Source organism: Lissotriton helveticus, chromosome 2_1 (assembly GCF_964261635.1).
Source record: "Lissotriton helveticus chromosome 2_1, aLisHel1.1, whole genome shotgun sequence".
Lineage (NCBI taxonomy): Eukaryota > Metazoa > Chordata > Amphibia > Caudata > Salamandridae > Lissotriton > Lissotriton helveticus.
The window spans coordinates 881,943,795-881,964,001 of record NC_136059.1 but is presented as its reverse complement, the minus strand read 5'-3'; positions in this window follow the sequence as shown (position 1 = coordinate 881,964,001).

The following is a 20,207-nucleotide window of genomic DNA, read 5'->3' as shown; positions in this document are numbered from 1 at the left end:
CCAGGGTAGCAGCCTGACATGCTAGTGGGCAATCTGGAGATCTCAGTGGAGAGGCAGTGGAGCCTATTCCTAGGATGGAGGTGGTTTTGGGAGGGGGTGAACCCTCCAGGCCAGGCAGCTGTGGCCTGTCCCCAGAGGAGCTGAAGGGCAAGCAAGGAAGTTTGAGTTGGAAATACTAAGGATGGAAAATGAAAGGGGATGCAAAAGAATAGTCATGGAGGAAAGGAAGATGATCTTAGATCATGAACAAAGTCCTAAGGAGCTGGAGCTAAGGAGTCGGCCCAGCTCTGATGGTGGCAGTAATTAATTCGTGCAGGCAGATAGGATTGTGCATATCCCCAAGAATATAGGCAAGGAATTCAAGAAGGGGGATGACAAACAAAGGTGGTTTCAGGGTTATGAGGCATCTATACACATGAATGGGGTTCCTGAAAAGAATAGGGGGGCAGGATTGTGGTCTCTTTTCCCAGAAGAAGCAAGGGATACTTTAGTGGCTTTGGATAAGGGTTGTAACCTCACTTATGCTGACATGAAGCAGGCCCTTCTCAACAGGTATGGTCTCACTCCTGAAAAGTACATGCATCGGTTTAGGTCCAGTCAGAAAATGAATGCCAACACTTGGTTGGAATGTGTGGATTCGTTTTGCGGGTCACTGGTTGGCTGGGTGAACGGCAGTAATGTGACAGATTTTCAGGGGCTCTACAATTTGATTGCATGGAAGCTCTTGTCTAGTCTATGTTTCGCAGAGTTGCACCAGCACTTGGTTGATAGTAAGCTGACTGACCCCAGGAAGCTTGCAATGGAGGCCCAAGAGGGCACAGCCACCCACCAATGGGCAGACCAAGGTGTTGGCTAGTGTAGTGCTTGGAGAGGAGGGGTGCCTACAGGAGGATGGGGATCCCGCAGAAATGACTCTCGTCTCTCTAGGGGCCAGTGAGATGATCTCAGGAATCTAGGTGCCTGCTAAAACCAAAAAAATGCAGCTCCTGGGTGACCATCAATGGGAAAAGGGTAGAGGCTCTCAGAGATACTGGATCCGGAGTGACGTCAGGCCGGTGTCACGTGGTCTCTGAGGAGCAAGTAGTCCTAAGAGCATTCCAAGTAGTTACTGTGGACAACTCAGAGTGCCACTGTAGTGTGGCACAGGTTCCCTATGAATGGGGGGTCTCAGGTCCCTTGAGGGTATTTGTGAGCCCTACCATGCCTGTAGATTGTCTGCTAGGGAACGACCTGGAGCAGTCCTTGTGGACGATGTTGAGCTCAGGTCTCACTTGGAGATACTTGGGTTAGCAGAATGGGCCTGTGTGACCACTCGGTCAATGTCAGCCAGAAAGAGTGATCAGAAGGACCTGGAACCTGAGACAGTGGCTCAGGTTCCTGCCAAGACAAAGGGCACAGGGCATGGGAAACCCGCCCCTCAGGTTTCCACTGTCCGGGAAGAGGTTGACCGTGAGGGGACTCCCCAGTACCTACAAGGGAGCAGGTAGCTGAACTGGGGTACTTATCTGAGCTGTCCCATTGACAGCAAGAAGGTGGTCCCACCAGGGAGGAATTCTGCAAGGAGCAGAAAGAATGCCCTTCTCTGGAAGGTTTGCGGCAGCAGGCTGCAAACCAGGCAGCTGGTGATCAGTCTGGATTGCACTGGATCTACTGGGAGAACAGTCTCCTGTACAGTGAGCCTAAGGTCGCTGAGCCTAGGTCAGCCCGTGTGATGGTGGTACGCAAGTGCGTCAGGACCTTCCTTCTGGGTCTGGCTCATGACGTGTCTTTGGTAGAACATTTGGGGCATGACAAGACCTTCGACAGGCTTGTCACCTTACTTCTTTTTGCTCCAAATGCAAAGGCAGTTAGATGGACATTGCAGGTCTTGCCACACTTGCCAGGCAAGTGGTAAAAGTCGGAGGAAGTGTAAGACTCCTCTCCAACCTTTTCCAGTTGTTGGAACCCCTTTTGAAAGGGTTGAGGTGGACATTGTGCCATGCCTTCTCTTTGCATACAGGGAGGTACCACAGACATCTCTAGGGTTCAGTCCCTTTGAGCTTCTGATGGGCATCCTGTGAGAGGACCTCTGAGTTTGTTCAAGGAAGGCTTGGAGGAGCTCCCAGGAAAACTCCCCATGATGTATTAAGCTACATGCTGGCCTTCAGGAACCAAACTGGCAGCTTCAGGAAACTCACTCAAGTGAACCTGGAAACAAGCCAGGAGGAGATGAAATGCTGGAACGGCCAGAATGCCACTCTAGTTGAGTTTCAGCCTGGCTATAAAGTGTGGGTCATGGCCCCAGTGGAATCTTATGCCTTGCAGGACAAATGGACTGGGACTTTTGAGGTGGTGGAGCGCAAAAGTGATGTCACCTATGTAGTGAATTTGAAGACTCCCAGGAACCCTTTGAGGGTCCTCCATGTGAACCACCTCAAGCCTCACCTTGAGAGGTCCAAAGGGAGCATACTCTTGGCGACAGAGGATGGGGTGGAGGCGGAGAGTGGAACCTCTCCCTGACCTCCTGTCCACCAAGGTGCATGATGGGTCAGTGGAAGGTGTGATCCTCTCCTCTACACTGATCCCAGAGCAGCACGGTGACTGTCACCAGTTGTTGGGACAGTTCTCCACACTGTTTTCTCTGACAGCAGGTGTTACTCATCGGTGTACCCATGACGTGGACACTGGCAACAGCCCTCCTGTAAAACAAAATATTTACATGCCGACTGACTGTGTCAGGGCCAACATCAAGTGGAGAAGTGTGGCTCAATGGTAGAGCGGCAGACCCTGATGCAGAGGTCTAGCCCGGGACCAGGGTTCAATTCCCTGCCTCGGCGGGTCTTGGGCTCAAAATTCCACGGACCTGATAATTCTCGCCTCGGTGCCTATTCCAATCATGGAGTCCCACTCTGCAACTTTGGGCAATAGCTTGCTTAATCTCCACAACGGCCCCCACAACGCTAAGGATGCCTGGCCTCCACCTTGGGGGTGCCCAGGAGTGGACACCTCACAGGTAAAGCCAGGATGCGTTCCACAGCGGTATTCGTACAAGTGCCTTGAGACTCTTGCGGGTGAGTAGTGCGCTATACAAGTATCAATTTACAATTTACAATCAAAGAGGAGGTTCCTAAGATGCTGGCATTAGGGGGTGATAGAGCCTTCCAACAGTGCTTGGGCCAGCCCAGTGGTCTTGGTCCCAAAGGCTGCAGCACCCGGTGCCACTCCAGAACAGCGGTACTGTGTGGACTACTGTGTCTCAGTGCTGTTAACAGGACTGACACACACCCCATCCCTGGAGCTAATGAGCTCATTGATCGGTTGGGAGCTGCAAAGTTCCTCAGCACGTTTGATTACTGGTTACTGGTAGATTGCCTTAATTGATGGGGCCAAGGATTCTCAACCCCAGAGAGACATTACAAATTTCGGGTGATGCCCTTTGGATTGAACAATGCCCTTACCCCCTCTTAGAGGTTGGTCAACCAGGTGTTGGCTGGGCTGGAGGATTTCAGTGCTGCTTACCTGGATGACATTGCAGTGTTCAGTTCCAGCTGGGAAGAACACTTGCAACAACTCTGGGAAGTGTGTAAGGCTCTATAGAGGGTGGCCCCATGGTCAAGGCCAGTAAGTGCCAGATCAGGCAGGGCTCTGTGGTGTACTTGGGACACCAGGTAGTAAGCAGCCAGGTGGTGCCCCTACAGCCCAAACTTGATGCCATGCTCGCTTGGGAGCCCACAGACAGATGTGAGAGCCTTTTTAGGTCTCACTGGTTACTACAGGAGTATTGTTAAGAGCTATGGCAACCATTGTTGCCCCCTTAACAGAGCTGACTTCCAGGAAGTAGCCCAAGAAGGCGTTCTGGAATGAGTCCTGCCAGAAAGCTTTTGATGCCCTGAGGCAGCCATGTGCACTGCGCCTGTGCTCAAGGCACCCGACTTCCACAAGGAATTTGTCCTGCAGACTGATGCTTCAGTGTATGGTGTGAGAGTGGTGCTCTTTCAACTGAATGAAGAGGGCCTAGACCAGCCTGTAGTGTTCCTTAGAAGGAGACTACTCCCCAGGGAACAAAGGTGGGGTGCCATAAAAAGAAAAGCTTTTGCTGTGGTCTGGGCACTGGAGAAGCTAAGACCCTACCTGTTTGGGACTCACTTCTAAGTTCAGACAGACCACAGGCCCATCAGATGGTTGATGCAAATGAAGGGTGAGAACCCAAAACTGTTGCGGTGGTCCCTCTCCTTACAGGGAATGGACTTTACGGTGGAACACCACCCTGGCACAGAACATGCAAACGCAGATGGTCTGTTCAGGTTCTTCTGCCTTAGTGAAGAGAACTCCCAGGAGGTTGGGTAGTTCTCCCTGCTTTAAGCTAGAGAGGACATGTGTTAGACTTGGTATCTTTTGGTATGTTTCCCCTGTCTTTTTGCTTTCGGACCTCTCGGTTTTGACTCTGTTTTTGATGGTTTATTGTCTTTACACACTTTCACACTACTGTTCAGTGTTAAAGTGCAGGTGCTCCTGTTGTAAAGTGTTATTATGGATTGGTATTTCCATGATTGACATATTTGATTTACTGGTAAGTCCCTAGTAAAGTGCCCTGAGAGTGCCAGGGCCTGTAATTCAAATGCTACTAGTGCGCCTGCAGCACTGATTGTGCCACCCACATGAGTAGCCCTGAAAATGTAACTCAGGCATGCCATTGCAGATCCTGTGTGCAGTCTGGTACTGCCATGGCGACTTGGTAAGTGCATCCACTTGCCACGCCGTTACCTTCCATTTTCGTACATGTTAGTCACCACTAAGGTAGGCCCAAGGTACCCCTGTGGGCAGGGTGCAGTAAATGTGAAAGGTAGTACATGCCCTGGTGTGTGTGGCATGTCCTGATAGTGAAATACAGCAAATTTCGATTTTCATAATTGCAAGGCATCCTGTTCCCAGAGGATCGATTTGGGAGTTTGCCTATAAAATCTTATAAACATAACTACCCCTGGGAACAAGGTAGGAAAATACAGTTTAGTATACCTGAAATTAGAATGGTAAAATGCATCTTTTAGTGTGGGAGATTTTTACATTCTGTGCTTGTTTCAGGTCCAGGGAAGACATGGCTTGGCAGTTCGGGCTGGACTGTTCCCATGAGGCACAAGGTCAGACTGATTTGCATATGGCCATGTCTGAACTGGGGTGGTGGAGTGAGCTAAAGAATGGTGATGGATTAAACCCAGATCAGTTGACTGGAGGTGAGTGTTTTATTTGCTCAAACGCTCTGTCCATCATCCCCTTTGGTATCGAATCAGTTTTTTCAGCATTGCAGGAGCCCCGGACGGAGCTACCCACTCATACAAACTGTGTTTTTGAAAATTTCTGCAAATTTAAGGATTTCTTTTTTAAACACACGTTATTACTGATTGCAAAGTTTACATGGTGAAACACAGGGTCAAAAAAGCATTATATAATCCTTTTCAATTTTACCCCCAATCTATAAAACAAGTAAAAGCATATCATTATTTCCTGATTATTACATTATATCTCGTCAGAAGCTGAGCATATTTCGTGGTCATGACCCAACATATCAATGGAGGAGTTCTTCAATCCATGTATTAAAGTTGCACCGCCTCAACATATGTATATTTAAGCAAAATTATACAGAGTCCACTCAATGAGTACAAGTCCTTCTTTCTGGGTATTTCTATTCTTGTTTTTATTGTTTGATGAATCACAGCCAATGCGTTTCGTTCTGAAACAGAACTTCTTCAGGTCTGTAAAATTAAACCATATACAAAACGACATATAAAATCAACATATGAAATCAACATACAAAGACTAACAATATCACATAAATATAAATACAACTTCACAATTCACATGACACTAAGATCGCTTTCCCAATTTTCATTCTTAAGAGTATGCAATCTACATCCATAGCTAAATCATGGAAACCCGTGAGATAGCCATGCCAGTGTTATAACTGAATGTGCATATAAGCATTGATTGAGCGAGAAACACTTTAAACATATATACAAGTCACATAAAACATTAGGAAATATACATATTAAACATATGCATCATAAGCTGTTTTCTAATGAGAGATATTTTACCATACAGTATCTAAACAGTTATAGGAAAAACAATTAGAGATGAATATTCCTCACACAGCAAGGGCGATTCCTTAAGCTATAAACTAATGTCATTATATATGACACAAACCACCAAATATGCATGTAATCTCTTGATGATTCCAATAAGTACCCTAGCCCAAATGTCAGCTTAACAGTAGGACAGTAGGGAACCATCTGTTCGTAACATAATAAGAGGAGTTGGTTGTGTAAAGAGAGAGGTATATAAACATACCATATAATGTTTGTGATTGCAGGCACGCTCCTGTAGATTACTTTGTTTATTTCTCTCTTCAAAGGCAAGGCAAGTCCAATGTTTTGTACAATCCTCTTTTTTATATATTTTATGTATTCTACAAAAAACGTAACAACAAACCAAAAAACTCTTGTAGTTATACTTTGTAATGAGTCCCTAGATGACATATTCAATGTAAAAATCAGCCATTATAAAGCCTACCTTCCAAATTGATTTAATTCCATTTAAATTCCTGCTCCAAAGCCAACAAAATATTCCTTCACAAGTGTTTAATCCGGTCAAATAATCCAAAGATGGTCTCTATTCCATTTTGAACACATCACGTGAACTATCTGTTTAGAAAAAGCACACACGCACACGTATCATAATTGTGTTATCCGTGCTTCTAAAATGCAAGTACTACTGAACAGGACGGTTATAACATAAAAATCCAGGCAGCGCTTGTACAATGTCATTGAAATTCAAACTATTAACGGGCAATACAAATAGGGACACTCTAACCAATCACAACATACTTTTAGCTGTCCGAAGGAAGTTTCATTCGCAAGATAATATGCACACATGAACCAGCACTCAACCACACAGGGCTCCCGTATCCTATAGTGATTATGACACAGCCCCCCTGTACTTCCAAGTATGTACCATAACGTACCTCAGGTCCATATCTCCAACATCAGCAACTTTACTTTCCAACAAGTGCCCGCCAAATCCGCATCCTACTATGGGATTTGGCGAGGTCTCCATTTTCAACGTACGACGCCGTCCCAAGTGACCCGGAACCGCCGGTAGTATGCACGAATCCAACCCAAGTTCCCGACCGCGAAAGAAGCCGCTATCTTGCAATTTAGGCAAAACTTACGAGTATGATATCTAAGCGATTTCAGACACCCAAAATCTTCCGCCACAACGAACAACGTCCCAAATATAGAAAATTATCGATTTAGATTAGGCAACACACTAGTCAAAAATGATCAAAAACAAGGAGGGGTGGAAAAAAGTGGCGGGCCAAAAGGAACAAGGAAGGAAACAATACATGCAATGGACACCAGGTCCAAGAAGGTATAGATCAAGATCTAACAGATTGTGTAGAACCTAATGCTCTGACTATTGTTAATTTATCCAATCGTTCACTTACAAATGTGGAAATTGATGTTTTGCAGAGGGCACTGAGTTTTTGTCCCTCACAATGGAGAGATTCAGCTGATATGAAGGTTGATTTGTTTAAATTTGTGCATTTGTTAAAATTAAAAGATCATTTTCAAAACACTCCTAGTAGCAGTGATTCTAATGTACAATCAATGTCACAGGTGACACACACTGTTTCTGATCTATTGAATATCTAGATGTTACTATCTATTCCGGGAGGAGAATATTTTCCTATGCAAACAATAAGGGATGATTTACAGATCAGTGAGAATCTGGGGGTGACAAGTGGATTGAAACTAAGATCGAAATTTATTCCCAGCAATAAGAACATAGATCTGTTTAAGGAAAGAGTATCGAGTGATTTAAATACACTAATGGAGGAGCCCGGTAAATACCCACACAATCACCAGAACCTGACTAGAAAGGAAAGACAAGCTGTAGAGGATTTAAGAAATGACAATTCCATTACTATTAAGGAAGCGGATAAGGGAGGGAATGTGGTTGTTATGAACACTGTTGATTATACAGACGAAATAAAGAGACAACTGGAGGATCCTGTTTGCTATCAAAAAGTTGCAGGCAACCCAGTTCCCTCCCTTGTCAATTACATCAATACCAAAATCTTTGGGGCGAGAGTGGTCTTCTTTCAGAATCAGAGTGTAGGTATCATAGGGTTAATAATCCCCTCACCCCTTGTATATACATCCTTCCAAAAATCCACAAGGAGGGTGATTTTCCTCCAGGGCGGCCCATTATATTGGGTATCAACTCGCCCACAGAGCGACTCTCAGAATATGTAGATGGATTTCTCCAGCCCTTTGTCACCAATTTACCAGCATATACACAGGATTCTAGGGACATTCTCGAGAAATTTGATGGCTTAACATGGTCAGAGGACCTGATATTTGTAACAATGGATGTATCAGGGCTATATACCTGCATACATAAACATTTTGGTCTAGCAGCAATACACTCGTTCCTGGCAACACGCACAGCAGATCATGCAGATCATAACAAAATGTTAATCGAAATGATCGATATCATCTTGTCACGAAACTTTTTTCTACATGAAGGAACTTGGTTCCACCAGATTCAGGGGACCGCAATGGGGAGCAAATTTGCTCCCTCGTACGGCGCCCTTTTTATGGGCTGGTACGAGAGGGAGCATGTCTGGGGAAGATATGCCTCCCCCTGGATGGACAGTATTGTCTTCTGGGGGAGGTATATCGATGATATTATCATGTTGTGGAAAGGTACTCCTAGTCAGCTTTTAGAGTTTCATGACAATCCCCATAATGTACGTCTCATTATACAGTATAGTCAGAGCCACACTGAATTCTTGGACATTTTATTCTATATTGACAATGTCAAAATACAGAGTACCATCTTTCGTAAAAGTACATCATGCAATAGCACACTGCATGCATCGAGCTCCCACCCCAAATCAGTTATAAGGAACATTCCGTTTGGAGAAATGCTACGTGTTTGACATAACTGTAGTACGGAGGAGTCATTTGGGGTTAATAGTCAAGATCTTAAAATAAGATTCAGACAGCGAGGTTATGATGAGGATATCGTGAGAAAGGCAAATTTGAGGATCAATAAGGTCTCTAGGGCAAGCACATTGCATAACAAATCAGGCAAAAGAAGCAAAGAGGTCCTAGGGACATGTTTGGCTTTTATTACACAATACACAAATAATAATGCTAATCTGTTCAACATACTCAAACGCCATTGGGGACTTCTACATGAGACTCCAAGTTTGAGGGAATTAGTTACGGCAACACCTAAAGTAACATTTTGACGGGGTAAAACACTTCATAATGTACTATGTCCAAGCTACCCCCGTAGCATGACATTAAAGACATGGCTTCCCTCAATCCCAATGGGTTTCTATACTTGCTCAAATTGCAAAATGTGCCCTTTTGGAAAGAATTAGACACAGAATTTTCAATATAACACACTGAGGAGGTATGGCATAAGACACTTTATAAATTGTAAAACAAGCTATGTTGTATATATCATTGGTTGCGGATGCAACAAGATATATGTGGGTAGCACAGTAAGAACCTTAAAATCACGTATACAGGAACATGTACGTGCCTTCAAAAACTACGATTTAAAATTTCCCATGACATATCACATGAGGGAACATCATAGTGATAATAACAAGATTTGGTTTCATGGAATTGACCATGTTCTCCCGAATTCTCATGCAGGTGATAGGGAACTAACTCTGCGTAGAAAGGAAGCCATGTGGATATGTCGCCTCAGATGTATAGAGAGGGGGCATAATACTGATGATGAAATGCACTATCACTTATAAATTATATTGTTACATAAGGTCAGTATTATTGAGCCATTGTTTCAATTTAACTTTATTGAACATTGTCTGATTTCTCTGTGAACCATGTATAATGGATCATGTGGTCATTGGACTTCTTTGCGAGGAAACCTTATTGAATAATGAGAAAATTGGTCTAGAACCATATACTGTGATTATATGGCTAATTGTTTTTAATGGTACGATTCATTGTATTGATTGGCCTGGGTCTTTGCTAGCATTCATTTGACCTAGGCAGGTAACAGGCACTTATGCCACTTGTTTTCTTTCTCATCTTTTCACCCAGTCTGGATCGAGAATGCAGCCCTTTGCTGTTGTTTATCTTGTATTAGGAATATCATGTATTTTCCACATCTTACCAATAGAATTGCTCTTTGTATGCATTAGAGCATTTGTGGCCGTTGTATGGTGATGTGAGTGTCACGTAAGTAGAAGGGAAACATAATAGGTGTAAACCATCTGTTCTGGTTTATATTTGATAATAATTTGAGGTTTGAAAATTTCTTTTTTATAAGCAACCTATTTTTCCATATATTTTTTTAAGATAGTTCGTTATCGATAATTTTTCTATAATCGGGACGTTGTTCGTTCGTTGTGGGGGAAGATTTTGGGTGTCTGAAGTCGCTTAGATATCATACTGGTAAGGTTCTCCTAAATTACAAGATGGCGGCTTCTTTCACGGTCGGGAACTTGGGTTGGATTTGAGCGTACTGCCGGCGGTTCCGGGTCACGTGGGGCGCCGTCGTATGCTGAAAATGTAGACCTCGCCAAGCCCCATAGTAGGCTGCGGATTTGGCAGGCACTTGCTGGAAAGTAAAGTTGCTGATGTTGGAGATATGGACCCCGGTCTGAGGTACGTTATGGTACATACTTGGAAGTACAGGGGGGCTGTGTCATAACCACTATAGGATACGGGAGACCTGTGTGGTTGAGTGCCGGTTCATGTGTGCATATTATCTTGCGAATGAAACTTCCTTCGGACAGCTAAAAGTATATTGTGATCGGTTAGAGTGTCCGTATTTGTATTGCCCGTTTATAGTTTGAATTACAATGACATTGTACAAACGCCGTCTGGATTTTTATGTTAGAACCGTCCTGATCAGTAGCATTTTAGAAGCACCCATAACACAATTATGATACGTGTGTGTGTGTGCTTTTTCTAAACAGATAGTTTACGTGATGTGTTCAAAATAGTATAGAGACTATTTTGGGATTATTTGACCAGATTACACACTTGTGGAAGAATATTTTGTTGGCTTTGGAGCAGGAATTTGAATGGAATTGAATCAATTTGGAAGGTAGGCTTCATTATGGCCGATTTTTACACTGAATATGTGATTTAGGGACTCGTTACAAAGTTTAACTACAAGAGTTTTTTGGTTTGTTGTTACGTTTTTTGTAGAATACATAAAATATATAAGAAAGGGGATTGTACAAAATATTGGACTTGCCTTGCCTTTGAAGAGAGAAATAAACTAAGTAATCTACAGGAGCGTGCCTGCAATTACGAACATTATATGGTATGTTTCTATACCTCTCTCTTTATACAACCAACTCCTCTTATTATGTTACGAACAGATGGTTCTCTACTGTCCTACTGTTAGGCTGACATTTGGGCTAGGGAACTTAATGGATTCATCAAGAGATTACATGCATATTTGGTGGTTTGTGTCATATATAATGACATTAGTTTATAGCTTAAGGAATCGCCCTTGCTGTGTGAGGAATTTTCATCTCTAATTTTTTTCCTATAACTGTTTAGATACTGTATGGTCAAATATCTCTCATTAAAAAACAGCTTATGATGCATATGTTTAATATGTATATTTCCTAATGTTTTATGTGACTTGTATATTTGTTTAAAGTGTTTCTCGCTCAATCAATGCTTATATGCATATTCAGTTATAACACTGGCATGGCTATCTCATGGGTTTCCATGATTTAGCTTTGGATGTAGATTGCATAATCTTAAGAATGAAAATTGGGAAAGCGATCTTAGTGTCATGTGAATTGTGATGTTGTGTACCTGTATTTATATTTATGTGATATTGTTAGTCTTTTTATGTTGATTTTATATGTCGTTTTGTATATGGTTTAATTTTCCAGCCCTGAAGAAGTTCTGTTTCAGAACGAAACGCGTTGGCTGTGATTCATCAAACAATAAAAGAAGAATAGAAATACCCAGAAAGAAGGACTTGTACTCATTGAGTGGACTCTATATAATTGTGCTTAAATATACATATGTTAATGTGGTGCAACTTTAATACATGATTTGAAGAACTTATTTGTCCCTATGGTAAGGGTGGCATTCTTGGACAGAGGGTGCTTTTAAAGGTTTTGCACATTTAAGTTAAGTAATACGATATTGGTAAGATTATTTTTTTTTGGGTGCCTGGTAAAAGTTGATCCACTGTCTAATTTTTTTGTGTTTTCATATCAATTAAGAAGTTTTTTCGGTACAAGTCAAATATCAGTACGATAAAGTGCATTATCTATAGTTAAACAAGAACTCTCATAAACCTACTACCCAAGCCAACCCTGACCCGCCCCCCCCCTCGCACTCCTGGTCGTTTCAACCTTGGCACCTCCACAACTAATGGGGTAACTCGTGGCAATTCTCAGATTATAGAGTGTATGAACAAGAGGAAACAACTGTGTCAGTAGGAAGGGTCTCTAACTCAAAAGTACACTTCACTGGGACCCAGTCACCTGTGTTGGGGCTAAGTCGAGTGTTTCTAATCCGATCAGCATGGCTTCCCACTCCAGTGTTATAGGTTGTTTACGTAGTCCTTTCTCTTCCTCCCTCCGAAGTGCCGCTCCGTCCTCCCGACCCACTGCACTAAATCCACCTTCCACGCGGCCACCATAGGAGATCTGGGAGACATCCATCTCATCGTTATGATTCAAATGGCCAAAATGAGTGCCAAATCTAAGAATCTCAGTGTAACTTTTGGCTTCCCTGACCGTTGACGTAGTCCCACAAGGCAAAGCAGTACCTCATTAGGGACCGGCAGTTGTGTCACAGCGTGAGGGCTTGGCAGACCTCAGCCCAGTATCCCCGTACTCGAGGGCAAGACCACATCATATGGATGAAGTCCGCTTCCTCCTCCCTACTGCGAAGGCAACAATGGGGGAGTCCGGAAACATACGGTGTAGTTTCTTGGGGGTAAGATATGATCTATGGAGCACCATCGCTTGAATAAATTTAAGTCTGACATTACGTGGCACTCTTTTAGGGTGTTCGAGCATAGTTTTCTATCCTTTGTCCCTAATCTGGTGACCGAGTCCTCCGCCCAACTTGTTCTAAGGGTCAAGAGCAGTCTAATAGGAAAGCCACTGGAGCTGACTGGCATAGTAGTATCCCCGAAAATCAGGGACCCCTAGGCCGCCTGCCGTCGTCCCCAGCTGGAGTTTCCGAAGGCTGATCCTTCTCCGGCCAGCTCCCCAGATAGAAGTGATCAAGAGAGTGTTCAGGGTGTTAAAGATAGATTGAGGGAGATTCACCGGTAAGTTCACAAAGTAATATAGAAGGCGAGGGTGCATAACCATTGTCAACATGGCGCGTCTACCCATCACTGACAAAGGCAAAGAGGTCCAGAACCCTACACTACTACGGAGCCTCGTTATTGCACTCTGAATATTACCATCAATCTGATCCTCTGGTGCCCTATACACTCGTATACCCAGGTACTTAAAGGTGGTAGGGGCAACAGGGATATCATACATACCAAATTGTATGTGAGTGAAGTGTAGCATCCAGCGAAAGAAGAAGCTGATCAACTTTACGGGGTTTATCGCTAGACCTGATAGTTGTTTGAACGTGTCAAATAGAGCGGGTATCGGATTATTATCCGCCGTCAAATCACAGAGATATAAAAGAAAATCATCCGCGTATATAGAGCTAAGGTGCTGTGTTCCGTCAATAGGGATGCCTAGACAATCTGCTTGTCCCCGGAGGGCTAAGGCCAAGGGTTCAAGGACAAGCACAAACAGCAGAGGGGATAGGGTGCAGCCTTGTCTCGTACCTCTATGTACCGCGTAGCGTTCTGAGATATATCGGCCAGTACGAGCCCTGGCCGTAGGAAATGTGTACAGTAGGCAGACCCACTTAAGAAAGTTCTCCGGGAACCCAAATCGTTTCAATGATTCAAACATAAATTCCCAGGAGAGGGAGTCAAATGCTTGTTTAAGGTCAAGCGCTATACATCCCGCACGGGGAAGCTTGTGTGAAGTAGCTGCCATTATCGAGTGTAATCTACGAGTATTCAGAGATGTGCTGCGATTTAGAAGGAATCTGCTCTGATCCTGGTGGATAAGTGTGGGGAGGTATGATTGTATGTGGTTGGCGAGGGCCTTACTGAGAATCTTATATTCGGTGGAGAGCAAGGAGGTATATAGTTGGTCAGTTCTAGCATATCCCGTCCTGGCTTAGGTATGGACGCAACTAATGCCTGCATAGTGGATTCAGGTAGGTGGCCAGTGTCAAACGCCCCCCGATAAACTGTCTATAATATTGGCACTAGGAGTTCTGAATAGGTTTGATAAAACTCCACCGGAAGACCGTCCATGCCAGGTGTCTAATTGTGATTCAGGCTCTTAATCGCTACCCGTATCTCATGTTGGGTGATGGGGCTATCGATATCTTTCTTAGTATCCTCCGTCAACACTGGAAAGGGGAGGTCCCGTAGGAACTCGGCAATCCCTGCACTGTCTATTGGCACGGAGGGTGCATAAAGGGCCTGAAGATGGTCGCGGAACGCGGTATATATTTCTTAATACTTGTGTATTGACTACGATGCCCATATGGTTACGAATGCTGGTTATGTTCGGCAGATCCGGTTGATCCCTCACCAGTCGGGCAAGCAGTGTGCCGGATCTGTCAGCTTCAGTGTGTTTCCGTTGAAGGTGTTCCCTATAATCTATCGTCCTGAGCGTCTCTAACGTTTCAGCATGGTCAATGTGGGCAGTCTGTAACTCCCCCTTCTTCTCAGGGTCGAGGACTGCCTCCCTCTCCAGTGTTTGTAGTCTGTCTTCCACGTCGAAAAGTTTCTGATGTATCTCTTGTCTAGCTCCTACAAGTTGCCCTCTCGTCGCTCCCCGGACCACTACCTTCCGGGCGTCCCTCTCTATCAAGTTCAATGAGGCATGATTCCAGTCCTCCCCCAGGTAATTAGATATGTCAGTAGATAATGATGAACGAAAGGGAGCGTCCTCTAGCAGGAGTGAGTTCAATCTCCAGGTGGGTACCGGAGTCGATACCCTACCCCAGAGGAGCGTGAGTGTCAGGGGTCTATGATCAGAGAAGGTCTTAGCCAAATACTCTGATCTGTCTATGTCAGTGATGATAGATCTGGAACATAGAAATTGGTCAATCCTAGTGTGAAGATTGTGTATTGGGGAAATAAAAGAATATTCCTTATATGTATGGTGGAGACCCCGCCAGGCATCTGATAAGGTCCAGCCATCTATCCAGGAAGTGAATTGCTTGGTTAATCTAGTCGTGACAGAGGCCTGAAGTGCTGGATGTGTTCTATCTAATCCTATGTCTAGTATCGCATTCCAGTCTCCTCCAAGTATCCAAGGAATCCCATCCCAATCTGCCAAAACCGTACCCAATCTGTATAGGAACCCATCTTGTTCAAAGTTTGGAGCATAAATGCACCATAGGACCAACACGGTACCATCCAGAGTACCCTTCACAATTATATATCTTCCCCGGTCATCCACCCGGCGTTCAAGTTCAACAAATGGGACCCCATGTCGTACCCAGATAGTCGCCCCTCTGGCAAAGGCCGAATAAATTGTAGAATAGATGCGTCCTCTCCAATTTTTTCCACATATTTTGCGTTTCGGAATCTGTGAGATGGGATTCCTGGAGGAATGCGATGTGTGTTTGGTGTCTGTATTGCCCCTAGTCCCCGCACATTCCACGTGAGTAAATTATAGGACCCTTTAGTCTCAGCCGTCCTTGTCATATTCCCAATGGTACAGTACTGTCCCCACTCGTGTGAAGTGCTCAAGTAAATTCAACCAGGACTCTCCGTTCCCCGAAATTAAAACTAAACCCGGCACAGCGCCAGAACCATGCTTAGCCCAACAGTGTTGCAACAAACACATAAAGCAAATGAGGGTGCATACGCCAAGAGGGAGGTGGCAGTGTGGACCCAGACCCACGCTAGGCCCTGTGACAATCGGGAACCCCACAGCCCCCCGTACAGGTAAACAACAGCATCAAGGTCATGAGACGTACAAATAAAGGTCACAAATAGGAGACCCAACCCCGATGTACTATCTAAGAGTGACTTCATCTGTGGCCCAGGGAACCCAGTCGCAAAAACAAACAGCAGTTCCAGCCCGAAACATCACAGCAAGAGCACTGCCAATGTACATGTTCGTAGTTCTGCAGAGATAAGGATACGGTGTCTACAATCAGTTATCCATTAGGTCATCCGCCGCTCTAGGCGTGATGGTGGGGAAAAGAATGGCACTGTGTTCAGAGTCTGAATGTAGGGTGCTGTCATCTGAGTCGGTGGTGATTTTATGCGAATCCTCACAAAATGCTCCCGCCGTCGCCAGCGCCCCCTCCTGATCTCTCCTCTGTTGTTCTCTCGAGGGGCCGGAAGCTCCGCCACCCCGGCCGGACCTCGGGGAATGGCGAGCGGTCCGCTCAGGGGCACCCCCGAGCCCTGAGTAAATCCCTCCGAAGCACTGACCTGGCTGGAGCCTATGCACATCACTTCCATCCACTCTTCAACATCCGGAGGACTTTCAAAAAAGTGTGTTTTCTTCTCGTGGATGACCTTCAATCGAGCGGGATATAAAAGTCTGCATATTTAAGGATATCTTGCAAAGTGTATTTTTTTAAAGTACTGTATGTTGGATTTTTATCATTTTGGTATTGTTTTGGATAAATAAAAATATTGAATATTTTTATAAACTGGTGTGGTGTCCTTTTGTAGTGTTTTCACTGTATTACTGTTGGTTATGTGCAAATGCTTTACGCACTGCTTCCAAGATAAGCCAGACTGCTCATGCCAAGCTACCAAGGGGGTGAGCAGGGGTTATTTTAGGAGTGTAACTCCCTTACCCTGACTAGGAAGTAGGGTCCCTACTTGGACAAAAGTATCTACCTCTGTCAACTAGAGATCCCCATTTCTAACATGATGGCAAGTCTAACAATAGATAATAGACAAAATGGGGAACAAACACACTCACATGCTCAGTAGATGAGCTGCAAATATGTTGGCAGGTAGGGCTTGCCGAAAACACACACAGAGTCCATACAGTGTTGATTTGTTATTTGCTTCCAAAGCAAAACATTATTTGTACAGAAAATTTGACCAAAAGTCATGTGAAGCGCTTTGCAATGGGGGGATGTCTGGTTGCATGAGTATGGCTATCAATAGTGCAGCAGGTACTGTGGCACCAGTGCACAGCATTCTGAGGGGGACAACTGTTGTCCAATTATAGCTGTTTTTACTCTGCCAGCTGTGGAAGGGAGCAGTTTTCCTTTCTTGCCTTAAGGCCCATGGTACCCTTGCTACACCACTGTCCCAATGGTGATATATTAGCATTTCCATGCTACCAGTCATGGTTTTTGATGCATAGCCGATCTACTAAAATGTATAAGCAGGTCTTTGTGCCAAACAATAATGCCTGTTTGAGACAGGCATTAACTTGGAGACACGCTTTCTTTTCTCCAAATGGAAAAAAGCAATGTTTAAAAATATTTACATTATGTCTTAGCATAGAATTATGTTCTGCAAGGATACCCTTCCTTACAATACCTATGCTAAACATCAGTCACCCACCTTTGGGTTATGGGGCAACGGTGTGTATCTGATTCTAAGAATGGATCAGGTACTACAATCTATGACTCACCCTCCTGGGGTCCACAATGGCACCCAATTCAAATTCAGGTTCATCATCCATTAATAGTGGGGCAGGTTGACCTGGCAACTGCGTCTCTGCCACCACAGGTTTCAGTGAGGACCTATGAAAAACAAGAGGTACTTTCAAGGTAGAAGGGAGCTCTAATTTTATGGCCACCAGATTGACTATTATCTTAAAAGGGCCAATGAAGCGAGGTTTAAATGTATGAGTTGCTTTTACAGCGATGTTATGAGTGAATAACCAAGCCATGTCCCCAATCACATAATCAGGACTGGCGCGACAATGGAGATCCACATTCTCCTTTCCTTTCTCTAGATTCATCAGAGCTGTCTTCTGTATATCATGTATGTGGTCAACAAACACCAGAGCAGCAGGAGTAAGGGTAGAAACAGGAAGCGGTGTAAGCATGAAGTGAGGATGGAATCCATAATTGCAATAGAAAGGCGAAAGACCAATAGAGACCAAATTTAACATCTTAGTCAGCATGTTCACCACAACTAATATTACTATAAACCTGGGTGTGGTTTTTGGTAATTCCAATAGGAAATCCATGGAAATTGAGTGCCATGGACAAGGAGGAGTGGGCATAGGAGTTAATAAGCCAGCAGGGCCCTGATGTGAACTTGTGGTTTGTGCACCTACATGGTATTGATATATTGCTTAGGCTCATTTGCCATGTTGGGCCACCAGAATTGCCATCTTAGTAGATCTAGTGTCTCTATATCCTGTATGTCATGTGAGCAGATGAGTTTGGCACCATTCTAAAGCTTGTTGTTGTAAAGGCAATGTGAGAATAACCAAGCCCCCCTGAATGTAAAGGATGTGTTACACTCTAACACCCTTGTGTTTCTGTTCCTGTTTTTCTTCTTCCTTGGAGTTCTGAGCTTGAAACACCTGTTTATGCAGTTGTCTTCTGAACATAGAGCCCCTAGAATATATTCCCTGACTATGATAGAGGGATGGTCGCATGATGATTACCCAATCTCTTATCCAGCGGTGAATGGGTGTCAGCTTTCCCATATTTTTTTCTTGCTTGAAGTTGTATTACAAAGTCAAAGCCACTAAAGTATTGGGTCCAGCACAATTGTCTCATGGATAAGGCTCTTACTGATTTTAAGGATTTTAAATTCCTATGATCTGCAAGAACTGTGACAGGGTGTAATGCTCCCAATAAATACTGGTGCCACTCTTAAAAAGCTATTTTTAGTGTCAGAAGTTCTTTATCACCCACAAAATAGTTTTGTTCAGTGGAATTCAGTTGATGTGAATAAAAAGCAACAGGATGTAACATGCGTCAGCCTTAACAACAAAAGGCTGGGAGAGGTCTGGGTGTTTCAATAGTGGTGCATGGCTGAAAACCTCTTTCAATTTTTGAAGTGCTTCCTCATCTACAGGGGTCCAAATGAATTTAACTCGCTTTTTAAGAGTTTAGTAATTGGCAAAGCCATGGCTGAGAAATTATCAATGAAACGCCTGTAAAAGTTGGCTAATCCTAAAAAAACTCTGTATCCCCTTCACTGAGCAAGGAGACTGCCAACATGTTATGGCTGATACCTTTTGGGGGTCTATGTTCACCCCATCTGAAGATAATACAAACCCCAAAAAGGTGACTTGCAATGTGTTAAATTCACACTTTTCACATTCAGCTCGTTGTCTCTCAAGCTCTCAAGCACAGGCCTGATATGTTCTTAATGCTCTACCACAGAGGAAGAGTAAATCAGGATATCATCTACATATGCAATTGCATATATCTAACATTTCTCTCAAGACTTCATTTATAAAGTACTGAAAGGCTGCAGCTGCATTAAAAAGTCCAAAAGGCTTAACTAGGTATTCATAGAACCCAAACTTGGCGCGGAATTCAGTCATCTATTTATCACCTTCCTGTACCTTTACAAAATGATATGCCCCATGTAGGTCTAATTTAGTGAAATTTTGGCATGTTTTACTTGGTCCAGTAAAGATGGAAGTTAGGGTAAAAGATATCGATTTTTCAAAGTGATAACGTTGAGAGCTCTGTAGTCTATGCAACATTGAAGACCTCCATCCTGCTCTGGGTAAAAAATAAGAGGGGACGAAGATGTGATCAAGAAAGTCAAATAAACTCAATGCGTAGCATTTCATCCAAGTAGTCTCTTAAGTATATGTTCTCTTTTTCTTTTAAGGCTGATCCAGCGGGCTATAGAAAATATATCATAAACTACGCTACCCAATTTCATAACCTATAAACAAAATTCTAAACTATACATGGACCCATTTATGAACCTGATATATTTTTGGGCCTACTGAATCAGGTGGTCAAATAAATCTATATACACATTATTTACAAACTATAAACATATTTATACATTTACAGAAAGAATATTGTCATTAGAATAAAACCCAACCATTTAAACGACCACCATAGGCGACGTGATCTAGCTAAAGGTAACCTATACTTCTAAATAACCAAGACCAGCTTGTTTGTCAAAAGTAAGATTTT